The sequence below is a fragment of the Phasianus colchicus genome, chromosome 6 (genome assembly GCF_987193195.1).
Source record: "Phasianus colchicus chromosome 6, bPhaCol1.hap1.1, whole genome shotgun sequence".
NCBI lineage: Eukaryota > Metazoa > Chordata > Aves > Galliformes > Phasianidae > Phasianus > Phasianus colchicus.
The window spans coordinates 52181473-52192902 of record NC_143441.1 but is presented as its reverse complement, the minus strand read 5'-3'; the positions used below and the strand labels follow the sequence as shown (position 1 = coordinate 52192902).

General features: G+C 46.7%; 1 protein-coding gene across 7 annotated transcripts in view; it reads left to right on the top strand.

The window, feature by feature from the left end:
- The first annotated feature begins 2816 nt into the window (after positions 1–2816).
- ADCYAP1R1 (ADCYAP receptor type I) overlaps positions 2817–11430 on the top strand; it is a 134059-nt gene continuing 125445 nt past the window's right edge. For 3 of the 7 annotated variants that reach the window (XM_090143276.1, XM_090143277.1, XM_090143275.1), the window contains exon 1: positions 2817–3199. The gene's annotated coding sequence lies outside the window, so the exon portion shown is untranslated. The remainder of the gene's footprint in view (positions 3200–11430) is intronic. The other 4 variants (XM_090143279.1, XM_090143278.1, XM_090143281.1 and 1 more) reach the window with 2 other exon arrangements.

The window sequence follows — 11430 nt, the reverse complement described above, 5'->3', positions numbered from 1 at the left end:
ATTCAGTGCTTCTGCCTCTGGACCTACATCCCTCCAGTCTGCTCCATATAGATTGAGAGCCACAGGGACTGTAGCACACAAGTACATAACTGAGTCACGGATATTCTCACTGGATAGGTAATGGATTTAGTTGCTCCTTTGCATAAATTGCTTTGTTTTTATTTTGCTTAATCTGAGAAAAGGGTAAAGGCGAGGAAGATTTGAAATGAATTTGTAATCTAAGAAAGCTGGAAGATAGAAAATGAAGGTGAAGGGTTCCCACTTTGGGAAGAAAAACAGTATTGATGTCCTAGCACTGGGAAATACTGAGGTGATCAGAAGAATCTTATCTGTGGGCAGCTGCTCCTACAACACAGGAAATATGTGTTGGGATGCAAGATCCATATCAAGTTCCTGATGTGGATCTGTGGGTCCTGAGAGAAGTATGGTTGACAGCTGCAAAAGCAGTGTGAGACAAAGTGTTTTCATGGGATATCCTGCCAAAGGGCTCCTCTACTCCTGCTATAGCTGTTAAGATTCTGTTATTGACCATTTCCCAGATCTGGAGAGGCTTTACCCTTGAATGATGCTCTCTGCAGAAGAGAACAGGAACAGCATAACCAATATGGACCCCTGGGGGACAACACCTGTCACTGGCCTCCATCTGGACATAGAGCCGTTGACAGCAACCCTCTGGCTGTGACTATCCAACCAGTTGTCTATCACCGAACAGTCTATCCTTCAAACCCTTATATTTCCCATTTAGAAAGGAGAGGAGGACATCCTTTCCATCAGCTCTGAATGGATGTGGGCCACATGTCCATCTAGATGGCAAATGCCATCTAGAAAACACTGCTTAGAATGAGCTGCAGTGAGCTGCAGGGCCATGAGGGGCTGTAGGGTTGCCATGAGGAGCTGTAGGGCCGCCATGAGGGGCTGTAGGGCTGCCATGAGAGGCTGTAGGGCCGCCATGAGGGGCTGCAGGGCCATGAGTGGCTGTAGGGTTGCCATGAGGGGCTGTAGGGCAGCCATGAGCAGCAGGACCATGAGGGGCTGTAGGGCCATGAGGGTCTGTAACACCATAAGGGGCTGTAGGGCTGCCATGAGCTGCAGGGCCATGAGTGGCTGTAGGGCCATGAGGGACTGTAGGGTTGCCATGAGGGGCTGCAGGACTGCAGTGAGCTGCAGGGCTGTGAGGGGCTGAGGGCTGCCATGAGCTGCAGGGGCACGAGGGGCTGTAGGGTTGCCATGAGCTGCAGGGCTGTAGGGTTGCCATGAGGGGCTGTAGGGCCACCATGAGCTGCAGGGGCATGAGGGGCTGTAGGGTTGCTATGAGCTGCAGGGGCATGAGGGGCTGTAGGGCTGCCATGAGGGGCTGCAGGGCCATGAGGGGCTGTAGGTTTGCCATGAGCTGCAGGAGCATGAGGGGTTGTAGGGCTGCCATGAGGGGCTGTAGGACTGCAGAGAGCAGCAGGGCTGTGAGGGGCTGTAGGGCTGCCATGAGCTGCAGGGCTATAAGAGGCTGTAGGGCCATGAAGGACTGTAGGGCTGCCATGAGGGGCTGCAGGACTGCAGTGAGCTGCAGGGCTGTGAAGGGCTGAGGGCTGCCATGAGCTGCAGGGGCATGAGGGGCTGTAGGGCTTCCATGAGGGGCTGTAGGGTTGCCATGAGCTGCAGGGTTGCCATGAGGGGCTGTAGGGCTGCCATGAGGGGCTGTAGGGTTGCTATGAGCTGCAGGGCCATGAGGGGCTGTAGGGTTGCTATGAGCTGCAGGGCCATGAGGGGCTGTAGGGCTGCCATGAGGGGCTGTAGGGCTGCAGTGTGTGCTGCAGGGCCATGAGGGGCTGCGGGACCATGAGGGGCTGCAGGGCTGCAATGAGCTGCAGGACCATGAGGGACTGTAGGGCCACAAGGGAGCTGCAGCCCAGAAGCCCTTTAGTCTCCAGAGCACACTGTGGGCTCACATCCACCATGCAGCCCCTGTGCCCCTTCTGCGGGGCTGCCATCCGGCCTCTTTTTCCTCATTCTGTACATAAATCCAGCATACGTCCCGTTAAACGTCCTGCTTCGCTTCCCTTCAAGTCCCTTTTGTCACTTTGCTATCGACTCTCTGCAGTTTGGGGAGAAGCTGCCTCACCTCACCTTGCACTCACACGTCCTCCGATCCAGGGGCAATGCCTGCCTCCCTCCATCCACCCCATCACCCCGTTCTGCCGAGCCAGCCCCGCTAATTAAGACGAAATCAAGCGGCGAGGCAGCACAGATGGTGCTGAGGGGACAGAGAGAAGGAGGAACCGAGAGAGGTAGAAAGAGAAAAACAACAACAACAACAACAAAACCCAAAAAATTACAAAACAAAACAAACGGGGGTGGTGGTGAAGTGCTTGATTTAAGAAACTCGATTTGAATAACCCCCGCCTCCCTCTGCTCTTCATTGGTGCCTTCGTTCTCCTCCATATTAATGAAGAAGCCGAGGAGAGGCGATTGGCTCCGCTTCCCTTTGGCTTGCTTCAGGCACTCGGGGGAGGAGGTGTTTGCATTTCTCCGCAGGAGCAGCTCGTTTTGCAGAGCATTGTCTGGGTACGAGAACCGCACGCACAGACAGACAGACAGAGTGATAGATAGACAGACACACAGCGGTACGGGGGGGAGCACAGCACAGCTCCGACCCGCAGGCACACAGCATCCGAGCCGGTCAGAATCTCCTTCTCCTCCCCCCGCTTCCGTAGCGAGAAAAATACCCCCTTAAAAAAAGCAAAAAAAAAAAAAAAAAAAAAAAAAAGCAAAAAAAAAAAAGATTCTTCACCCTCCCCCCCAAAAAAACAAAAAAAAACAAAAAACAAAAAAAAAAACCAAAAAAGTTTGCAAATCTCCGGCTTGCCTTCTTGCCTTTTTATTATTATTATTATTATTATTATTATTTGGATTTAGCGATGGCAAATTCCTTCACGGCCGGGACCTGGCCCATCCCCTGAGCAAAGCAGCCTGGACATGACCGGCAGGCGAGGGAGGAGGAATCGTGATTCCCTCCGGAGGCTCCGACCCCTCCCTCCCCCCTCTCCTCTCCTCCTCCGGCCGGTGCGAGCCCGGCGGGGGCAGCCCGGCTCCGGCCGCTCCGTTCCCCCGGAGCAGCTCCGCGTCCCCCCGGCTCCGGCCCCGCCCCGGCACGGCACGGCGGGATGCAGCATCTCCAGCATCGGGACGGATCCCTGCTGCAATGGTAAGTGCTTATCTCCGGCCTCTCCCGGGTTGGGGAGCCGCTCTGTTCGGGGATGCCCGAGAGCCGCTTCTTGCAGCCGGCTCGTTTCGGAGTGACAGTGATTTAGCGGCTTCTCCCTGATTTTCCCCCATGTCCTGAGAATGTTTTTTTTTTTTTTTTTTTTTTTGGGGGGGGGGGGGAACGGCAAGCAGGCTCTCTGCCTCCAGCCAGGCTCCGAGAACGCGGCCGCGAGATAGATGGGTTTCTTTCGGAACGAATAAATCTCCCTTTGCAAGCGGTGACAGGTTAACGTGCTTGGTATGGGGATCACGTCTGATTTTAACACAATATGGCTGGTAAATAAAACCTGATTGCTAACAGACCCGCTGCTGCTGTTGGCATTTTCAAGCTCTAGGCTACCTTTGCAGTTCTGCATCTTCACCTGCCACACAAACTCCAGTTCACCCTTCAACCGGTGCACCAGGACTCTTCTGTTTTTACTGCGGGGTCGTAGTAAAAATTGCTGTTAATGTGGCTTTGACCTCCGCTTGCACGCCTCTGGGCACTTCTCCTTATCAGCATTGGAACAGCTGGCTCTAATACCAATTTTATGCACTGCATATCTTAAGGGAGAGGGGTAGGCAGACTTTTTACATGCGAGCAGTTCAGGTGTGTGCTGGAATCCGGAGAGTTTACTGCCAGGGAGAGGATAATGCAGCGTGGTGGTCAGGTGTGGAAAATGCATGAAAAAAGAGAGAGACAGATGTGTTTGGAGACGTAGTGGTGTTTGTGGCGAGACGATCCATCCCGCTGACTTAGAAGTACATTGGGAAGAACTCCCTGGAAGTCAGTAGCTTTCCTCTGCATCTGATCTGCTGGTAAACAGGACCTGACCCTTAACGTGAAGCATTCATCGGAATTGCTCTGTAGGTAATTATGATAGTAATAAAAAATAGTCACCGAAACGAAGAAGGTGGCAAAATGACCTGGTTCTTTCCTAGGGCATTATGGAGTGCCATCCGTCTTGTGTTTGCTAATTACAATGCGTGTGTTGGAACGATGCTGCAATAGGCAATGTAATTGAAGATGGCTTTTTTTTGTCTATTTGTTGTTTATTTGTCGTTTGTTTTAATCTGCCGTTGTCAACCAAACAACAAATAGATTTTCATCTGATGTTATTTGGGTTCACAGCCATCTCGGTGTTGTGTTCTGCCTGTACCAGTCGGGTACTGTGGGGAGATGTTTCTGTGGTTAATCAGAGTGAATGTATGATTGCCTAAGGTTACTGTCAATGATAGCAGGAAAGCAAAATCCTTAAAGTGGTGTTGATATAGCTATGGATAAAGAATGATCCATATGCATTATATAAGCATCCTTGGTTGATATGAAACACACTGGAGCTGCCTTGAATGAAGTTGTCCTAAAGGACGGGTAAAGCAACGCTGCTCCAATTTGATGGGTAATTAAGGAATGCTATTCAGTGCAATAACAGCAGTTGGATTAAAGTTGATGTCTGCTTGTATCCTGCTTGTAGCTCTGGCTGATGGTTTTCTATCGTGTTTTTTTTTCCTGTCTCTATGTTCTGAGAACAGGGGATGCTGCTTTGTTGTTCAGTCGGGACAGCTGTGATTGTTCTGCTGTTGTAGTGGCAATCTATCTTGGCCATCACGGAGCGCAGGGTTTGTGTTGTTTTCTCCAACCTAAGGCATGTGTGCAGCGATGGGAAGGATAACCATTGGCAGTGAGCAAGCTCCAAGGTTGTGGGGGGCTTCTCAGAAAGCCAGTGACCCCAGACAGGGACTGGTTTTGTGCTTGATTCTCGGCTCCAGCCTTCCATTGGGGTTTCTGCGAGTAACCTTAAATCTCCCTGTAGATTTATGATGCCTGCTGTTCTCATGGCGGTGCCACAGCCGCCTGTAGCTCTGCTGTTGTCAGTATGCATGCGAAGCTCATAAACACGAAGGCAGAAGCTTTGCTGTAGGATGCTACCAAGGAGAGAAGCTCAGAGATCTCTGAAATGGTCACGTTTAGACTTTTTTTTTTTTTTTTTTCATTGCATCTCTCTTAATTTGGCTGAGTGAGCCGGCATCCTGGAGATATTTTTTCTGGAGTTGAGTTCCATATGTGCCTACGCCTTTGATCAGTTGAGCCCCATGTCCTCAGGCTGATTCATTCGAATATAGCAGATTTTGTTTTTCTTTCCTTCCTTCTGAGCACACTTAGTACAAACAGTCTAATTCCTAAATTAGCTCAGTTTATCTTCTGATGAAACCAGAATATTTGAGTTAAGAAACTCAGAAAAAGTAAACACACGACACCATCACACTGTCTATCATATATGGCTGAAAGATCTGCAGAAATATCACATTTACTCCCATTTTTTTTTCCCCTGTCATTCTCAGGAGAGGTAAGCTGATGGCAAGATATAGCAGTCAGTGGAGATAGAAGGTTCACTTCACCCTAACACTTGGCCCAGAGACCACAACATCAACCTTTACAGCAACAGAGTATGTTTTTGCATTGGTTTGTGTTCCTTTATTTCCATTCCCAGTTCTCCTTGCACATCTGACATCCAAGCATCCTGCGTCACCTGTGAAGGCAGTAGAGATGTGAGCGAGCGCTGAACTCAACAGGATCTTTCCACACCGATGCAAAAAGTGCAACAAATCTACCCAAAGGGGTGTAAATGCACCGGTGAGAAAGTCTCTCTTTCATCCTATCCACGGCTGTAGTCATTTTTACTGATAATAAGCGGGCAAGGATGGCTTAACCTTCATTCAGAGTGCTGCTATCCTATATATACGGCACCCCCTGATGGGATACATTTACAGCTCTGTTCTGCTCTTAAGTGCTTTGCGTACAGAAAGGTATTTGGTTGTCGAGGATCACTAACAAGTGCTAGGATTGTGGTGGCTGTTGAAACAGATTGGATTGTTGTTGAGTGGGCACAAATACATGGGAAGGAAGGCAGACCTTTTTCAGAGCGCTTTGCTGGTTGCACACACACACACACACACACACACGCTTTGCTTTGCACGTGTTTTATTCTCCGACCACCTTTTGCTTTCTCAGTTTGTCCATCCAGCTTCTTTGGCTTTATCTCCACAAAACAAATTAAGAACTCTTAGAAAGCAAGATGGATTCTCTGAGTCTTGTTCACTTAATTCACTTCAATTCGTTTGCACTCAAGGCCAGGCTGGATGTGGATCTGGGCAGCCTGATCTGCTGGTTGGTGACCCTGCACATAGCAGGGGGTTGGAACTGGGTCCTTTTCAACCCAGGCCATTCTGTGATTCTGTGATTCAGACGATGGGCTGATCTGTAGAGTAACTGGATTGGTAATTTCAGGGCACTTAAATCATACAGCTTTACACTGTAGCATGTAAAGCTAACATGGCTGTTGTGCTGGGAATATTCTTTTGGATAGGAGCATAAACATCCAGGTGCAGTTGCAGGGGCTGCTGTTTGGTGCTCTGATTCTATGCTAGCATTGTTCTCCTGACATAATTGTACCATGAAACGAACTGCTTGGCATTTAACATCAGAGTTTATCTGCCCTGGGGTCATCCCAACAATCTCATTGCTGCTCATTCACTCTTGGGTGGGTTAGGATATCAGGGTGTGTGTTAGGGCTCTGATCTCAAATTGCTCTGATCTCTTCATTTGGCAGATTTTTAATTAATGTTTTTTAGAAGCGTGGACAATTCCACTTAAAATCAATTTTTTTTTTTTTTTTAACAATTTTTATCAACAATTCTGCTTTGCATTATTGTAACTCATAAGTCACCCTAAAACCAGCACTTAGAACACTAAAAGGGGATAAGTGGTTGTATGGTTTAACTCTCCTTCTCCCTGATAACAATTCTGGGAGCAGTGATTATAATATTTCTGTTTATAACGTGTTGTGAATGGGAAATTTTGAAGTCTAAGAGCTGCCTATGGAGCATGGAGCACACATCTCACTGAAGGTTGGTTTGTCTGCTGTTGAGGTAGTCCACAAAAAACCATTGTGATTAGAGAATGTTGGGTCACATTTGCTTATGAGCTGAAATGGAAGGATAATTATAGGCTGTTATCTGTGATTTGTTGGGCCTGCTAAGTAGAGCTGAGGGTAAAGGGAGGAAAAGTCCTTTCCATCTGTATGGTGGGTTAATAGCCCAGGTTTTTATTCTTTGCTTCCTCGGGATGAGACGTTTTGCTGCTTTCTTTTCCCTCCAAGGACAGAATATCTGACTTGTTGGGGATTCTTAAGGCCAGTGTCTCGTTGATTGGAAACTTGGCAATATTGAGTTGCCCCTTTTCAGGGAGTAGGCATGCAATGAGGTGTAAATTACCCCACTCTCCATGTGAAATCGTGGCTATAAGGGATCCCTTACTGAGCTGTCATTCATTTCACGTGGAAGAAGGCTTTCACTCACAAGTATCTGGCAATCAGGGCTGATGTTTGTCTATCATGGAATCATGGAATGGCCTGCGTTGCAAAGGATCACAATGCTCATCCAGTTCCAACCCCCTGCTGTGTGCAGGTCACCAACCAGCAGCCCAGGCTGCCCAGAGCCACATCCAGCCTGGCCTTGAATGCCTGCAGGGATGGGGCATCCACAGCCTCCTTGGGCAACCTGTTCCAGTGCCTCACCACCCTCTGCATGAAAAACTTCCTCCTCATATCCAACCCAAACCTGCCCTGTCTCACTTTAAAACCATTCCCCCTTGTCCTATCACTATCCACCCATGTAAACGGTCCTATCTGCTCTCACTTAAGCATCTGAAATTAGATGGGCCCATCCAGGCTAATCCCACACCCCTGTGTTATCAGTGGGAAAGGTGCATCATCACATCCCGACGTGGAGGGGTTCCTGCAGCACAGAGCTGTACGTGCTGAATCAGCCACGCGGTCCGTGGTATCTCAGAGATAACCCTCTGAAGCATAATCCTTCTCTTGCTCCCATCTTTGCTCACAAGGAAGACTGCTTTCATTTTTATTTTTTTTGCCAGCTCGTAGCGATAGCAAATCCTGAAAAAATGCTCCGATTTCTCAACAACCCAAACCTGCAGCTGTGACCCCCCAGCTTCCTCTCCCCCATTTTCCATTTAGCCACCAGCAGCAGCCGCAGTCCATTGCAGGGAGAATTTGTGCCACACATCCCAGGCAACACCTCATCTATTTGCAGCTCTTGTTTTTTTTTTGGGGGGTGCTGTTTTCGTTTTTCATTCATTGATCACTTTGGATCTCAGGTGCTTCCCTGGCATATTGACACTTTCCGTCTTCAAAGCGCATCCAGTTTCTAGGAGGGATTTGCCAGCTGAAGCCTGTGTGTTGTTTTGTGAGCAGGTGGGGATGCATCAGGACAGGGGAACGTTCAGGACGGCGACATGATTTTCTGCAGGCAGATGCGAGCTCGTGCTGCCTGTTTTCTGAGCCAGCCAGAAGCTCTGCAGTGCTCCAAGCCTGATCTCATATACCCTTCTTGTGAATAGCTACACTATATGTTGCAAGAAGATGCAGATGGATGCTGACCAGACCTCTTTTACTTAAGCTTGGCACCTTGCAAAATACATTTCGGCCAGTTTGGTGCACATGATATGCTTAAAATTAGGTGACCTGAAAGCCAGACTTTGCCATAAATCAATAGCTTAATGCTTTCTTGTTACAGTGAATCCACCCTCTGTCCTAAGCTAGCACAACCCAACTGCCAGTTGATAAATGGATTTAACTAGCTCCTTCCTCCTTAACTATGGGCTGTAAAAATACTTACAGAAGTCCAAATAATGAAAAAAGAAATGTCTACGTGCACCTCTCACAGCACAGTGTTACGTAGGCTGGACTTAAAGTTGCAGTAGTAGCAGATAGTTCTCCACAGCAGAAAGAGATTATATTTATTTGGAAAGGCAGTTTAAAATAACTAAGATATCCTTAACTATAAATTCCTTTTCCTAGAATGGTAAGGCTTTATTAAATTAGAACACTGATATTTCTGCTCTTGCTGGTACTTTTTTTTTGACGTATGTTTACACAGGTTTTTTTAAATTACTATTGACAAATTAAAATAACATTCATGCTGTTAGGTAAAAAAAAAAAAATCCTTTTAAAAAGCAATTGTAATGATGGCATTTATATATGTATATAAATTCTTAAAGAGATACTACTCGAGTACCAAAAGCCAAGTATGAGTACATTGTATGCTCATTTCTAAGATGTTGGACACAAAGCAAGACTTTCTCTCTTAGAGTTGGCCTAGAAACAAATTACATAAAGAAGCCAGCACAAGTGCATTATATAAAAGACCAAGTTAAAGTTAGTAAAGTTACTCATTTCCTGTGTTTTAGGGAGCTGGGTCTTTGGATTTCTTCCAGTTTTGTGCTCCAACTTAAGATGCAGAGGAGATGAGAGAACATCAGAAATACCGCAGATGCTTAAGTTCATCATGACTAAGGCTGGGAATGTGTCACAGCTGTCACCCGAGCCTTGAATCCCACAATCCACACTCATTCATTCGAATTGCATGAAGCTTGACAGCGTGGATGGTGTTTTTGTGCTCGTGAATGGGTTAGTTAACCGAGATGATTATGTACAGTGGGTGAACAGCTGGAATAGACTTCGTTTGACAGAATAGTGCTTGATGATGGCAGAGGAGGGAGCAGCATGAAAAGCCAGTATTAGCTAGGATGAAGTTGCTTCTCTGCACCACTCAAATCTTGGACACTGGTCTAAATTCTATTGCTTGTTGCCCTTGCTTGCACCACAGCAGGTTGTAGTAGTGATGGTGATGGAAAATAGCCTCTGGAGACATCCAAATCTGAATGTTACATGAGAGAGGGGAAGAAATGAGTATCACAGCCTTTTTGGTTTCCCAAACAGGTATAGCCCTGATGGATTTTCACACCCTGTCCTCTGCATGGAAGAGGTCTTCTACTGTGTTGTATAATGCTGACCAAAAATGAGATTGAGCTTTCAGATTTGAGACGTGTAAAGATAGGTGTGCATTCTGAAGTGTGTATCAGAGGTATGTTCCTGTTGACAGTGAACTCAGGTGTTTACTATAGAGTGACTTCCATTACTCTTTAGCTTGAAAAGTCATGAATAAACACCACTGATGTGGTTGAATCTGCACTCCAAATCCTGCGCTGGGTTACTAATCCTTTCTGGTGGTTTAGAATGAGAGTGGTCCATTGTGGCCTTGGTGATCTTAGTAGAAACTCAAAGTATGTGTTTGCACACAGGCCTTGGGAATGCCCTTTGCTCTTGCTGTTTCTGAATATCACAATTAAGACACTGTGCCACGAATGAATGGCTGCATTGCAAGTATCTCTACCTGGCTCCAGATCACTCTTGGAATTACACTGCCTAGTACATCCCTGAGGCTCCATCTGCCTTTCTCCAGATTTAACTACCATAAGCAGCTGCTGATCATCCTGTGGCTGACTAATCTAAAAGGTTTTTTTATCCCCCTTTGTCATTTACAGTTGAAATGCTCCCATCCTGTACTTCAGCATTGACCCTGTTTCCTTCTGCTGCTTACTCATCCATGCTGACTCTATTTACCTTAGCTTTCCCCCATCATTCATCCATCTTTGGTACAAAACGACTTTGGGTTGAAGTTCCCCATCTCCTTAGTGCTGTTGACTTTCCTACACAGTTGTCTCAGCTTCTCCAAGCTTTCTTGTTTGGGATGGAGAATATCAGCTCCGCATTTGTATTGGTGAAGGCTTTTATGGATTTTCTTTGCTTTATTTTTTCCATCAAGTTTTCAGACATGGAGCTGTGTCCGAGGCTATTAAAGCAAAACATGACCTATTTAAAGCAAAATGCTTCCAAGCACCAGGCTTTAATATTATTCTGACAGGACCAATGTCTTAAAGCTCTTCTGAAAGAAAAGCTCTCCTTGAGAGATTTCTAACTTTCGAAGATCTATTTGATCTGTAGCTTTCTGATCTGATAAAACAAGCCTCACATCTTCCAAACAGAAGCAATAAAAGACTGTCCAGACTATGAGCTTCCCTTTTGACTGCTGTCTTAATTATTTTTTTGATAGATTCTTACATTGACCTCTTGCTTTCCTTTCCACTGTCCCGTCTGAACTGAGCATAATTCAGCTACCCTCCCCGAGAGACTGAGACAAACCTCAATATGTGTATTCTTAAGCTACTGTGCAGCAATTCCATGCACACCACTAGTGCATAATGTAATCCAATTGATCTGACCCACTGCCAAATCTATGCACAGCCACAGAAACCTAACAAGTGAAATACGT